General features: G+C 43.2%; 1 protein-coding gene and 1 long non-coding RNA gene across 2 annotated transcripts in view; one reads left to right on the top strand and one right to left on the bottom strand.

The window, feature by feature from the left end:
• Window positions 1–14512, top strand: part of COL4A2 (collagen type IV alpha 2 chain) — a 367855-nt gene that overhangs the window by 121542 nt on the left and 231801 nt on the right. The window lies entirely within an intron of this gene.
• LOC115093061 lies at window positions 4088–5123 on the bottom strand. The gene is made up of 2 exons (XR_003857160.1): window positions 4899–5123; window positions 4088–4587 (listed from the first exon to the last, which is right to left on the bottom strand). It is a non-coding gene; the product is annotated as an uncharacterized LOC115093061 (long non-coding RNA).

Raw genomic sequence — 14512 nt, 5'->3', positions numbered from 1 at the left:
GTTATGTGCGCCGCAGATCTGCCTTTATTGGGTTCACCGCAGAGGTTCTAGCAGAGTGGCTTAAATGTAAAGCTTGCTCAGTGTGCTGGACTCCATCTTTCCATCTTATACCATAGTTAATGAATTACAGAAAATTGCAGAAAGATGGTTAGTGGGTCACAATTTTCTCACAGATCAGTTTTGGCCTTTTTTTTTTTTTGTCTATATTGTATGAGCCACCTGTAATGCTGACAGCTTTCTAGTTCTTTTTTTTTTCGCTACTGAGCATGCATATTTTGAAATGTTAAGATGATGCTGTTTCTTTCAGATACTTTTTTTTTTCCCCTTGTACAGCAGCTTTGTCTGCCTTTTATTTCAACATAGTAAGATGCCTTCCTATATTGCATGGTTTTAAAGAAAAATATATTGCGTTCGCCACTGTGGATTCTTGCACAGCTGTTGCCAATAAGATCCTTTCTGCTCACTATCCATATCTATTTTCGTTAAAAATTGACATGAATGGGGGGGGGGGAAACAGTTTTAGTCAAACCCAGACCAGAAGAATTTCAGCCTTGGTTGAATTTGCAAAAATCGGTTACTTTTTAAAAGCTTCCATTCTCCTCGTCCCCCACCTCTGCAGGAAAACTCTTGACCTATAGATTGCCGCAGATCGTGGGAAAATTTGCTGAAATCTACAGCAGATTTTCATGCACCAAACTGTCCATGTGTTCAATGAATTAGTTTGTGAACATCCTTCAGAGAGATTCACACACATCCCTAAAAACTGCACCATAACCTTGGGATGATCCAGAGAGAGAGAAGCTCTGGGTTTCACATTGCAAAGATTTTTTTTTTTTCATGACTGAATAAGTTCACCATGTTACCCCCTGATCTTTCTCATTATCCCTCCGTGTGCATTTCCACATTCTCTTTCACTCAGGGTCTTACTGACTGCTTGCCAGCTCCTTCCTCCCTTAGAAAGCTTGCATTGTGAACTGCTGGCCTCTTTTTCGTTTTCAAATTTTAAGGCACATTTTTCCAAGTGCACTAGGGTTTGGACCTGCTGATGTCTGTTTAATACTATATTTATTTTACAGTACGGACTTCTCTATTTTATGTTCACATCATTTTCAGTCATAGCTGACCTTTATTTTTGAGGACTAATATATTCCAAGAGGTGTCCTTATGTATCGTATGGCGTTGAATTACTGCTGCCTGTCATTTGCCATACTAACGTTTTTATGGGAAAATTGTACAATAGAGGTGTTTTGCACAAACAGTGGCATTCCTGTTCATTACAAACTGACCTGGATGGTTTTGCACACACACAATACAGGTACTTTCTTGAATTCTGCTCTTTAGAGAGCATCACCGAGGGAGTAGAAGGTCATCAGAACTGGATTCTCTTCATCTTTACAAAACAAAATCGTCAAACAGGACGGTCGGTCACATAATCCCAGAATTCATTGTAGTTTGGAGCTCTAGTAACTATAGTGGTGTGGACTTTTTGTAGATGTGTATGCTACTTTGACTAGGCTCAATTTAAAAAAAAAAAAAAAAGAGGTTGAAGTATATGAGCTTCCGAGAGCTCATAGATCCATTTTCCATTTGTTACCGAAAGCCATGTGTACTACGACCCTTTTTTCTGATGGTCCCGTAAATGGTATCAGGGCCGACAAAGATTCAAAATTCACTGCCCTAGTATTTCTTTTCACCAAACTCCCCTCTCTGCTGATAATATCCTAAAATGGTGATACTGTTGTGCTCTGAAATTCCCATTGCTGTAATTCTGTCAAGGAGAAGTCCAAGTCTTTGGGACACGTCCCTTACTGAGGTCAAAAATCTGAATAACTCCGCATTGAATTTGGCAAGCAATGCGGTTTGTCTTTTCTTTAAAAAAAAAAAAAAAGAATTTCTAAGAATTTGACTGGGTTATGCAGCGAGTGTGCATACATTTCTTGGCTTAGGAAAAGGCCAGGTGTTTTGCTTCATTTTAAATGCTCACCAAGAAATTCCACATAGACAACTCAGGAAATGCTTAAGCTTCCAGTTTACTGTTCTCACATAGTATTTTTAATCTTTTGGCAGAAAAGGAAAAAAAAATTCTTTTCTCTGTTTAAATTTTACTTTTGCTAATAACATATTTTGGGTTCCTTACTAACCTCATCCTCAGAAAAGTATTTGCCCAACGGTATTTGTAAACCCCTGGGGATGGCCGGATGATCCCAACTGAGAGAGGCTCGCCTCCTGTTCCCAAATCTAGCTCTGCCCAACGGGAGCTGGAAGCACGGTGCAGGCATCACTTGTAACTCTGAGAGAAGTCCCAGGCTTTCACAGTAGGGAGGGACACCTACGGAGCAGGCTCAGCGTGTGCATATATCTTAAGCTTCAGAAGAGAGCTGTGATCTATGATTTCTAGCCAAAGGATCATCGTTGCAGTAGCTGGGGCAATAGAGGAAGGGGGTAAAATCCGGGAATAAAAAGAATACTACAAAAAAAAAAAATAAAAAGGTCAGCCCATTATTTTTGTAATTATAGTGTGAGTTGTGCATGGAATGAAAACGCAGTTTTCCCTGATGTCATAAAAGTCTGGTCTAATGTCTTGATTCCTTTGCATTCCAGTTGGTAAGCGAATTGAGTTCTTTCGGGAAAACCTATGGATTTTATTCTTTCAAGATGCACCTAGATCAAGTGTAGGGCAGCACGCAAACACCCGGTTTCTTTGAAGCATATATATTTATCAGGAAAAGAAATCATCCCAAGCTGGGGTAAACTTAATATTTAAAATGTCTATTGAAAAAACAAATCATTCAAACACACTACATGCATTTGTTTCTGATGTGCACTGAATACATTGCATAACACAATGCAATCACATTTTCCAATGTTCTCCCTGTATTCAAAGGAAAAAAAAAAAAAGCACAGAATACACCGCCCATCTAACACAGAATACACCTCCCATCCCACCCTAAACCCCCCATGGAAGAATGAGGAGCCTAGCATCTAAACGGGACACTCGAGGAAATGTAGTCAAAAATGCAGGTCATTGAGAGAGAACTCGCATGCAGTCACTCCAAGTTAACATAAAGACTTGTTTGTGCTTAAGGACGTGCACTGAGGCCAGTTTTTCCGTTAACATCAAACTGTGCCTAGCATTACGCCACCTCCAGCGAGAGGGCACTTCTGGGGTCCTGCATATTAAATGGATACTTTCTTCCCCCCTCCAAAAAAAAAAAACGCCTGGCTCCTGAGTCCCCCCGCGCCTTAAAGAGGGTCAAAACATCAAAAAGGTCCTGCTTCCGGCGAAATAATTAACTCTCTTGCCCAGTAAACAGAGTCAGGGAACTCCTGAGTCACAGACCAGAAGACTTCCACTGCAGAGCGAGACACCCACCAAAAATGGCTGAAGGGAGCCTCCGCGGCTGTTACATTGCCGACAAATACGGTTATCCGTACCAGGCCGTCTGAATTGGCGACCCCGAGCTGGAAGACGATAACGTGTACCCGGAATGTGTTTTAAAACCAAACTGAAGTTGTGCCTCGGTAGGGGGCAATCCCCAGCTCTCGATTCCCACCTGCCCATTAACAGCCCGCGTTCAGAAGGGGGGATTGTGCCTTTAAAGGGGATTTACAGAAAACAGAGATTGAAGTGCGTGCCCGTTCTTCAATTTCAAACCATCTTTCTACTTGAACGCAGAAACTTTCCTCTGAATGTGCCGATTTTTAAAGCCGTACCATAGTGTTGGAGGTGAAAATAAGCAGAGAGAGAATTTAAAAGCCATGGTTTTCAGGGATGCTTGTAGATATGTGGGTATTTTTTTCTCTTATGTTTCTCTGATAAGCTTATGTCGCTTTTTATGTAAGCTATTTTGGATATAACTTATTGTAATCCATTTTGGACAACTCCGTTGAATATATGCGGAATATAGGAGTTTTTATATAAATAAAATATGGCACCCACATTGGGGAACGCTCTACCAGCCATCCGGCACGATGAGAATGATTTATAGTTACTAGACACTTTGCTGGGGGAAACTTAATACCAGTGAAAGCTGGTTAACTGGAAAGGGCATCCCTCTTGCAGCAAAATGAATAAAGGGAAGCCAGATTCATATCAAGACGTTTTATTGGCATGATAATTGAACATGTGATGCCAGAGTAATACATAGGAGAGGGTTATTTTACGCAGTAACTTCCCACATAGGGCTAACGTCCGTAGGTAATTTTTAGCTGCAGATTTAGGGACATAAGTCTGCTTTAAAACTTTGCAGGTCTGCATGTGGACATACGTGCACAAAGCTGCTCCTGCTCCTTATCCGGTGCAGTGTAGATTTACAGGCACAATTTTAATAATCACAAGTATGCACGTAAATCCTTACCCTGTCCCATCACCACCTCTTCAACCCCGCACTGCATGCAAAACCCCTGGGTTGATTTTCAAAGTGCAATTTCTGCACATAAAATAGGGTAAACCCCGGATAATTTTTCGACTGCCATCTTTGGTGCCGGATCTGCGGGTTCTTTGTCCTCATAGGCTTTGCCTCGGTGTTGGAAGTGTACCTTCGCTTTGAAGATTATCCCAGGGCAGCTACCCACACAGGTTTACACCTGAGAAAAAAAATCAATGCATGTTTATGAAAATTCAAACGTATGCGTATAAGTGGAAGCCTCTCTCCATCCCCAGCCTCCAGGAGTGCATCTTCTCACGGCAGGTAAAGTGACGCGCGTGACTTTTACCCACAGGGTGTGAGAACTATTTACAAGATGCACTCTTCTACTTGTGGAAATGGCTTTCAAAATTACCCTCAAAATGGTTAATTAAAAGAGAGAAAAAAGCAAAAAAAAAAAAAGTATATTGGTGGTAAAAAATAAAAATAAAAAAATTGCATAGCACAGAAGGGACAATAACAGGAACAAACCTCAATTTCTGGCGCTGGGCTGTATTATCCCTGGTCAGCTGCTAAAGCTGCAATTTCTTCTGTTTTCTTTCCGGATAAAATGGAGTTCTATCCATTCATTCTTCTGTGGTTTTCTCTGTCAGGTTTGGGAAATGTGCATCCCTTATTTTGCACACTACAGTAGGGAATGCATTTCTTTCCTTGTCTCCGATGTTGCACTGCATTCAGAGCCTGACTTCTTGGGGTTTCCAGTTCAGTTTTAGCCTGCGTAATTTGTAATCATTTATTCTGTATTTGGTAAGCATCTGTCCGTGTTCTGCTTGGGTGACCAAAATGAGGTATTTTGCTAATGTGTAGTTTCTGTGTAGAGATCTGCAGCAGGCCAGTTTTGTTTTGTTTTAACATTTGCATCTCCCGCTAGGAGGTTTATTGGTGTTCTAGGGCAGGTTGCAATATTTACAGTGCCGCCTTTTTAAGCATTTTTGTTTGAGTTTTAGAAGTTAGTATTGTTTAGCCTAGCAGGTTTACCACACAGGTGTACTGAGTGTGATTTTTGCAGGGTTTTGTGCTGCATCACAGAGAGGCTTTTAATGGTGAGAGTCTGTGTCATTGTCACTGAAGTGACACTAGAATTTGAAAAGGGTAAGCGTCTTAGTACTACTCTTCACCCAGAGAGGTGTTTTGGTGGATGCAGAACATAATGGCAGGATTTTTATTGGAACTAGCTGAAACCCATTGAAATTCCCCAGATGCCCCTATTCGCTGTCGTCTTCAGTTTCTCCCCAGCATGTCCTTCCTTTCTCAGCCCTCTCCCCAACACCACCTCCAGCACTTCCTTCCCCCCTCACTAGTCCCTGCCTCAACACACTGTGACCCCCCTTCCCTAACCTGACCCCAGAACACACCCAACCTCTTGCCCCAGTCCAATCCCTGAACCCACTTCCTCCCCAGCACACTGTGATCCTCCACTCTTCAGCCCAACCCCAGCATGCCTCTCTCCTCAGCCTGACTCCAGCAAATCTTGACCCCCCACCCCCCACTCCGGCCTGACTCTAATACTCCCTTCTTCCTCCCCAGCTTGACCTTGGTACATTCTGCTGACCCCAGCGCACCATGATCCCTGTCTCCCCAGTTCGATCCCAGTACACCCTGCTGCCTCCTTCCGAGCTTGACCCCTAGCACACTCTGACCCCCGCCCCCCCCCTTCCCCCAGATTGACCCCAGCATGACCCAGGGTTCGAAGTACCTTGTTGACCTGTTTGGAGTTCTCGGTCCTGGTACCTGCACCTCTCTGGGATATCAAGAGTTCCTCTGGAAGCACATCCTAGGGGGGGGCCCTCTAAACTCCTTGCCCCCACTGTCCCTGTGAGCCAGCAGCCGCTGGGAACACCACTGGTGTCACTCCCGTGGGACCCAACGCAACCCCCTCTCCTGCATCCAGCCAATTTGGCCCCTTCCTGGGGCAACTCCCTGGGAAAACTGGACCCATCAGAGGCCTGCTCAGGCTGCCCCCCCGGTTCCTCAACCTGCGTTAGAAAGTGGTTGGCTCTAGGGAGGAGCACATGCGCTGATGAAGCTGCTCCAACCACCCCCCACTTGGGAAGGCCCAGCCTCTGGAGCAGCCGTATCAACTGCTGTCATGGGCAGCAAGTAGACACCCCCCCCCCCCCCACCTCCACCACCCACCGATCCTACTCTGCCTTCCATCCACCAGGCCTGTCGGGACCTGGTGGGTATGCATGTGTGCTAATGCAATGCGTACGCACCCTACCAGCCATCTGCTCTACCCTGTCCTCCGTTATCTGCGCTAGCCAAGCTGTCGGGGACTGGTTGGCTGTGCATTGTGCACCCCACCAGCTGCCAACAGACAGATAACATCTGGCCTGAAAAGCATTCTATATATGGATTCTCTATCGTCAAGCATAGTTTTCAATTAATGATAGACCTCAGACTTCACTCTCATATAATAGGATTGGTTGAATGATCCTATACAATACTCTTAATAGTAATTTTACTGGAGGCTTGTAACTGGCCAGGGTTTTGGTTTTTTTTTTTAATTGCCTTTTAAGGCCCATTGAGCTTTTTCTAGTAGCATTTTTATAGGCAGTTTCAAACTCCTAGGAGCACATAGACTGTAACTTTCAAATTGGTGCACGGCGCTCTATGACGCACGTGCATTGACCGGTGCCCAGATACGTGACCGTGCGCGCGTGTGTTATAAAATAGCTGCCCGTGTGCGTACGTGCACCCAATTTTAAGTGGGCGGGTGCCTATGTGCATGAATCCTGCTCCTACTGCGTAAGGCAGGGAAATTTAAAGGGGGCGCGCGCCCACACCATTGCCAGTTTCACCATTTCTTCTACCAGTTTGCCCAGCTAACAGCTAGGTCCTCCACACACCCCTGGTTTGATAGTGTGCAGTTCCCCAGACCCTTCGAACTTCTGACAGATGGCTCCTTCTATTTATTTTTTTAACTCGCACCTCGTTCAGCCATAATTAACTTTTCTAGCAGATTTCAGAAATTGGTGGTAACTAACTCTCAAATGTCCAGCTGTACTGGCCCTGTGATGATCCTGCCACTGTCTTTCCTAGCTTTTTATATGTGTGGCCCCCCTGTGGGCTGGCCACTAGATGCCCCTAGCTCCTTGCCATCTAGCTAGAAGAGATACCACAGTTCAGTTCCTCCTCCAGAGGCTGCTTGAGTGGGTGAACCTTTCTTACAAGTAGGGACTGAGCATAAGAGAAGGTGCGGCATTTGAGTTGGATTTTTGAACAGAGAGGAGTTTCTTTATAGTGGGGCTTACGCCCTCATTTTTTTTTGGGGGGTGGGAATATTCTTTTCCGTGCACCCCCTGCCAAGCTGGATACCCCTTAATTTAGAGAAAGAGACTTGGGTTAAGATTTTTGCTAGTTCTGAGAGTTGCTTGCTGGGTTGCAGCCTGGTACTTCTGGTGATGGCCATTTCCCGGATCCGTAGACCAGGATTGTGAAGACCTGCTAGCTCCCTTCTTGGTCAGAGAAGGACTGCAGAGGCAGAGGTATCCCAGAGGATTTGTGGACATTTTTGGATAACAATTTGCTTTTATTTTGAGAGGAGGTTTTTGTCACTCTTCCTTTTCAGTGGAGACTGGGCTGTAGAGCATAATCTCTGTGCAGCAACTTGACCTTTCCCTCTGGAAGGTCACTAAGGACTGAGTTGGAGAAAAAGACCAGAATTGGCCCCGACTCCCATGGTCTGGGATACTGTTACACAGACATAAGGGGAAAAGCACAGGATTGCTTCTATGGCCAAGTCCTAAAGGAAACGAAGAAAGCGTGCATGACGGTAACTTGCTGGTGCGACGGTTACCACCCTTAATAAGCCTTGATACTTTTGATGCAACTCTAACATTGCTCTCTGCTTCAATGGCAGGGGGAAAAGGGGAATTGGATTCAGACAGCAATCAATGAGGGCCCTGACTTTTAAGGTCTGGGGAACTGATAAGCATGGGGGGGTAACCTGCACAGAGCAGCAGCCACGACCCTTAACAGAAGGTGTGGGATTACTGCACATAACCAATAAGCCTTGATGCTTTTGATGCAACCGCAGGAAAGAGGAATTTGGATTCAAAGACAGCCAACACGCGCCATGACGTTTTTACAATCTGGGGTACTGATGCGCAGACATTAAAGGAAAAACACAGGACTGCTTCTACAGCCAAGACCATAAGGAAAGCACGTCAAGCAGCCCTGACTGATACATGGGGGTAACCTGCACGGCGCGGCAGATACTGCCATGGGAAGCTTGCTGGGCAGACTGGATGGACCATTGGTCCTTTTCTACTGTCCTGTCTGTTTCTATTGAGATGGTAATCACAAAATAAGAGAGTATGGACCCCCTACTTATTACATCAAATCACACATTTATAGGGAACCCTATAAATTCTTTTTCAACATTCACATATTACTGTACTTCTACTATAACAATGTATTGTTATCACTATTCCTTAATTATAACAACAATACAATACATACAGATCATTTTTTGTCATTTTTATTAATTATATCCATTGATATTTATAACAATACACTAGTACAAAGACATGTGCAACCTAATATACATCAATACCACACATATTAGCAGCAATATATTAACATTTAAAAACACACCCCAATACAATCACTCCTCCACACACACTCCCCACCCATTAAAACCAAAGCCCCCTTGTTTTTCTTATTTTAAATTTCACCACAAATTATCAAATTGGAGTTCTTTTCATTAGCTGTTATTTAACTCCGGAAAAACTCCTTCCACGGGAGCAGTTCACAACGTCCCAACAGGGATCCCAGTTTTGCCGCAGCTTCCTCAGGGGACAATTCACTCCCACCTCACCCAGAGACGGCGAGGCCTTCCAGCCTTCCACCCTCCGGATTATTGCACTTCTTCCACGAGTTCAATCACCAACACGGCTGCACACCCTTCGAACAGAATCACCACCTTAAGTACATCTTCAACGTTTAAAAATTCAACACTCTGTTTACATCGTTTCTCAATCGATCCACTTTGTGTGCCTCAGATTCAATTTTGCAAGTGCCGAGGAAATTTTTCTTTTAATCTTTTTAACACAACCGACCCATTCGTAATCACCCGTCTCATAAACCGACAGCTCATCCTCAAGGTTTTAATGGGTGGGGAGTGTGTGTGGAGGAGTGATTGTATTGGGGTGTGTTTTTAAATGTTAATATATTGCTGCTAATATGTGTGGTATTGATGTATATTAGGTTGCACATGTCTTTGTACTAGTGTATTGTTATAAATATCAATGGATATAATTAATAAAAATGACAAAAAATGATCTGTATGTATTGTATTGTTATAATTAAGGAATAGTGATAACAATAAATTGTTATAGTAGAAGTACAGTAATATGTGAATGTTGAAAAAGAATTTATAGGGTTCCCTATATATGTGTGCTTTGTTTCTATTGAGACCCATCACTGGATCTCCCTCCTGGGACACAGGCTGAGCAGAAGACAACAGTTTTGAACTCTGGTAGGACTCATGCTTAAGGGGATCCCACACAGAATAGGATTTCTGCTGAGACTGGGCCTCTCACACACTCTGCGCAGTGGTGTTACGAATCATCCCAGGAACCTGAGTCATCACCACGTACATGGCAAGAAGAAACCTCCAGCTGTAATTTTAGTTTCTTTACAGGTTGATTAAATTTTGGAACAACCGGTAAATTATTATTTGAACATCCAGTTCTGCTCATCTGTCCCAGGGCAAGCAGCATTTACGGCAGCATTTCAGATAAACAAACACACTGATCGCAGAAGCACCTCACCGCCTGGGCCATAAGCAGCAACTTGCAGCTTCCACCCACAGACAGGACCCACACCTTGGGGAAATCTCTAGGATATCGATCTGGGAGAAATGGGATTATTCCACCAGGGCGAGAGGGGCAAGGGAGTTTCCAAGAAACCCATGTTTAGTTCTCATCATGTCCCCAGGATCTGGAGTGTACAACTTGCCGTAGGTTTTGCTTAAGTTTCCCGCAGACTTTAAGGTTTTTCAGCAGCCAGATGGGATCATCCAGCATGATGCTCCAGCTGAATCTACAGTTTACATTCGGCTGGTTTATAAGCGCTTCAGTAGGATGTGAAGCAATGTAATAATTAAACAGATATAGGATACCGTCCCTCCCTGCCCCTCCCCCATTGACTCTTGTTTCATGCAGAATCACTCCGATAATTAGCAGAGTATGGTGGCAAATGGAAAAAATGAATCATAAAAAGCAATTTTTAAAAATGCACTTATAAGATGCTTTCTGGATCCTTTTATTTTCAAGGCAAGTAGGGGCCTTTAAGGAGAAGTATTGTAAGGTCATGTGATACCACGTGATCCTATCACTCTGGGGCAATATTCATATTTTGTTTCTGAGCGGAGGAAAATTATGCATTAAATTAACAAGAATATTTTATCTGTTACAAAAGCTTCTCCGCTCAAAAACAGATGTTTGTTCTCCATTTATTTATTTAACAGGTTTTATATATCGTCATTCGGCTTCAAAATAAAGCCATCATAACGATTTACAAACATGGGAAGGTTACAGACATATTAATAACATAGAGAGACATTTATATGCAAAGAGTTTGATTAGATTGTCAAAGTTTTAGTTTGAGAAAGAGTAATATTTTATGCAGGCCTAATGGTTGAGTTGTCGTCAGCTGGCGTGCAGGAGAGAAGCTGGTACACTGTGCTGTATTGTCCAACTTCCTGTTAGCAATGTGGTCAGGTTTACAGTAGGGAACACAAATAGCATTCCCCTGAAGAAGTTACATATAGAAACATAGAAATGATGGCAGAAAAGGACCAAATGGTCCATCCAGTCTGCCCAGCAAGCCCATGGTAGCAGCACTGTGTAGGTTTCCCCAATGATTAATTTCCCAGTCCATAAAAGTCAGGCCCTCGTTGGTTGCTGTTTGAATCCAATTCCCCATTACCCCTTGCCGTTGAAGCTCAGAGCAGTGTCAAGTTGCATCAAATGTATCTGGCTTATTGGTTAAGGGTAGTAACCACCGCATCAGCAAGTTACCCCCATGCTTAATTGTTTCACCAGACGGTAGAAGTCGGGGCCCTCATTAGTTGCTGTCTGCATTCAATTCCCCTTTTCCCCTGCCATTGAAGCAGAGAGTGATGGATTTGCATCAACAATATGAAGGCTTACCCCCATGCACTCTTTTCTTTATTTCCATCCTCTAGCCTTTAGGGATCTACAGTGCTTATTCCATGCCCTTTTGGATTCTTTCACCGTTTTTGTCTTCATCACCTCCTCCGGAAGGGCATTTCAAGCATCCACCACCCTCTCCTTGAAGAAATATTTCCTGATGTTGGTTCTGAGTCGTCCTCCCTGAAGTTTCATTTCATGACCCCCTAGTTCTACGGTTTCCTTTCCATCAGAAAAAGTTTGTCAGTTGTGCATCATTAAAACCTTTCAGGTATCTGAAGGTCTGTATCCTATCTCCCCTGCACCTTCTCTCCTCCAGGGTGTACATTTTCAGATCCTTCAGCCTCTCCTCATAGGTCTTCCAATGCTGACCCCACATCATTTTGGTCGCTCTTATCTGGACCGCCTCCATCCTGTCTTTGTCCCTTTTGAGATATGGACTCCAGAACTGAACGCAGAACTCCAAGTGTGGGCTCACCAAGGACCTGTACAAGGGCATTATCACCTCCTTTTTCTTACTGGTTATTCCTTTATGCAGCCCTGTAATCTTCTGGCTTTAGTCTTCATCACCTTGTCACATTGCTTTGCCATCTTCAGATCGCCAGACACTATTACCCAAAGATCCCTCTCTTCTTGGTCCATGCACACCAGTGTTTCATCCCCCATCACATATGGTTCTTTTGGATTACCGCACCCCAGGTGCCATTCAACATATATTCTAGCAAATCTAATGACTGACTTTAAAATAATTAATCTCTAACTTCAGAACGGAAACAGCATGCATTTACAAAGTTGGTAGCCTGCTACTGGCAAGCTAAAAATGGACAGGATAAGTCGGTAAAAGTCATTAGGTAAAGATTTTGTTCATTTTTCTTCTTGTAATTAAGTCCTATGTATCATGTTCCCTTGTTTACAATCAAAGCCTGAAACCTCCCACCACCTACACAAAAACCATTGTTTTAAATATTCAATTTATGTCCATTCTGTGTATTCCAAGTGCATGAGCCAGGTAATCCTCTCCGATTAATCCGGTAATCACTTAAAAGCAGGTTTATGGATCTATTTGTATGTAAAGCGCTTTGCAATGTACATTTGTGTAATTATTGTTTATTTTTTTGTACTGGCACAGAGTGGGGCAATGTCTGGTAAGCTGCTCACATTCAGCAATTGGTTACGGGGAATGCTGCAGAGTTAGTCGTATGTTCCAGGCCAGGGTGAAGGCAGCCAGCACCATCCAGAGGGGTCGGTGCAAGAGGGGATCAGAACCAGCTGGAGGCAGTACAGTGTGCAGATGGTTTGAGAAGCAGGCACTTAATTAGGGCCAGTCCGAGATCAAATGCATGAACAGAAATGAGCAGGAGCCAGATCTTTTCACAGGAACTGGTAGGAGAAATCGCCACCCATCTGTGCAGGTATAGGACTACCCAGGAAATAGCCAAATCTCGGGTTTGTCTCTCAAAAGCCCATCCCAAGTGATTTGGGACTGGCAGGAAAGGGTCTAATTGGACCCGGTAATTTATGCATTTTCTTACCTCTCAGCAACTGGGTAGCTGAGAAGAGTTGTCTCCAGGCTGGGGAGCTGCAAGCCCTGACAGATCGGATTCTCTCTTCCTCTATCCAGTAAGTGCATGGCTGTATGAAATGGGAAGGATATTCAGTATTTCATGCCAGAATAAACCAAAATAATTTGTGCTGCTTTTAGTTATTCTTTGAATTGTTAAGATAAAAAAAAAAAGACAGCAAAATTTCCCAATAATTATGAACAAACTACTAGTAAGAATAGAGCAGCAAGATCAATAGAAAAAAATGAATAATGAACAAACAATTTTTAAAAATGTTCTTTGGGATACTTTCTGGACTCCTTTGTATTTTCAAGACAAGGAGGCACTTTTGAGAGAGAGATATTTTGAATTTACCGTGTGACATTATCAATTTTGCAATTTCACAAAACGCAATGTAAGAAAAAATATGCCAATCATTGCAGTCCTGGTAATTACCTTAGTTGCACATAATCATGTTTTCCAACACTTTGGTCATGCCAGAATTAACGGACAAATCACCTGGAACAGGATAGAGGTGAATGACCTTATTGACACCTCCAGGGATCAAGGTTCCTAGTTTGGCCAAGCCATTCTTCGTAGCATTCTCTGTAGTTTATCTCCCTCTCTGGAAAGCATATTTCTCATAAGTCAAAGGAAATTCACAAATGCTTCTCTGTGTTAATAAAAAAAAAAAAAAAAAAGATCTAGCTACACTGTCTTGCATCAATTTGTTTAGAAGATCAATGCATGCTGCGATTCAATAGCCCTCACAGAATCTTGCCTGCCTTGCTAACTATTTTCTAATCGCCCTCCGCCCTTTCGTATCCAAAACTGCTTGAACATGCTGTTTCCCTACTATATCTTTAATTTCTTTCATCTCAAGCCGTTATGCATCTTCTCCAGTCCGGTTTTTGCCCTCTTCATGGCCAAGGCTACTAACATGGTCAATGGTCTTGATGATAAATATGTATGTGGACGGTCTTAATGATCTAAATGTGTTTACTCTGGATGAAAGGAGACAAAGGGTAGGTTACGATAGAGAATTTAAATGTCGTGGAGTGAGGATGAAAGGGGAAAGGAGTTAGTCTGATAGCCTAAGGGAATATTTAATTTTCAGAAAAAACGGTGGATCCATGGAACGGCCTCCTGCTGAACAGTAGCCGAATTCAAGAAAACAGGAGACAAGCTCAGAGGATCTCTGAGATTGAGGAAGGAACTGTAAAACTGTGGATGGGCAGACATGGATGGTCCGTATGGATCTACCATCATGTGCAGTGTTTCTAACCTATTAAAGTTCTGTCCAGTGTCCCTAAACATGATGATATTTTGTTCAATCATTTAGTTTCAGTACTGCAAAACAGCATCAAGCATTGGTAAGACAGAA

Source organism: Rhinatrema bivittatum, chromosome 5 (assembly GCF_901001135.1).
Source record: "Rhinatrema bivittatum chromosome 5, aRhiBiv1.1, whole genome shotgun sequence".
Lineage (NCBI taxonomy): Eukaryota > Metazoa > Chordata > Amphibia > Gymnophiona > Rhinatrematidae > Rhinatrema > Rhinatrema bivittatum.
This window is presented reverse-complemented; position numbering and strand designations above follow the sequence as displayed.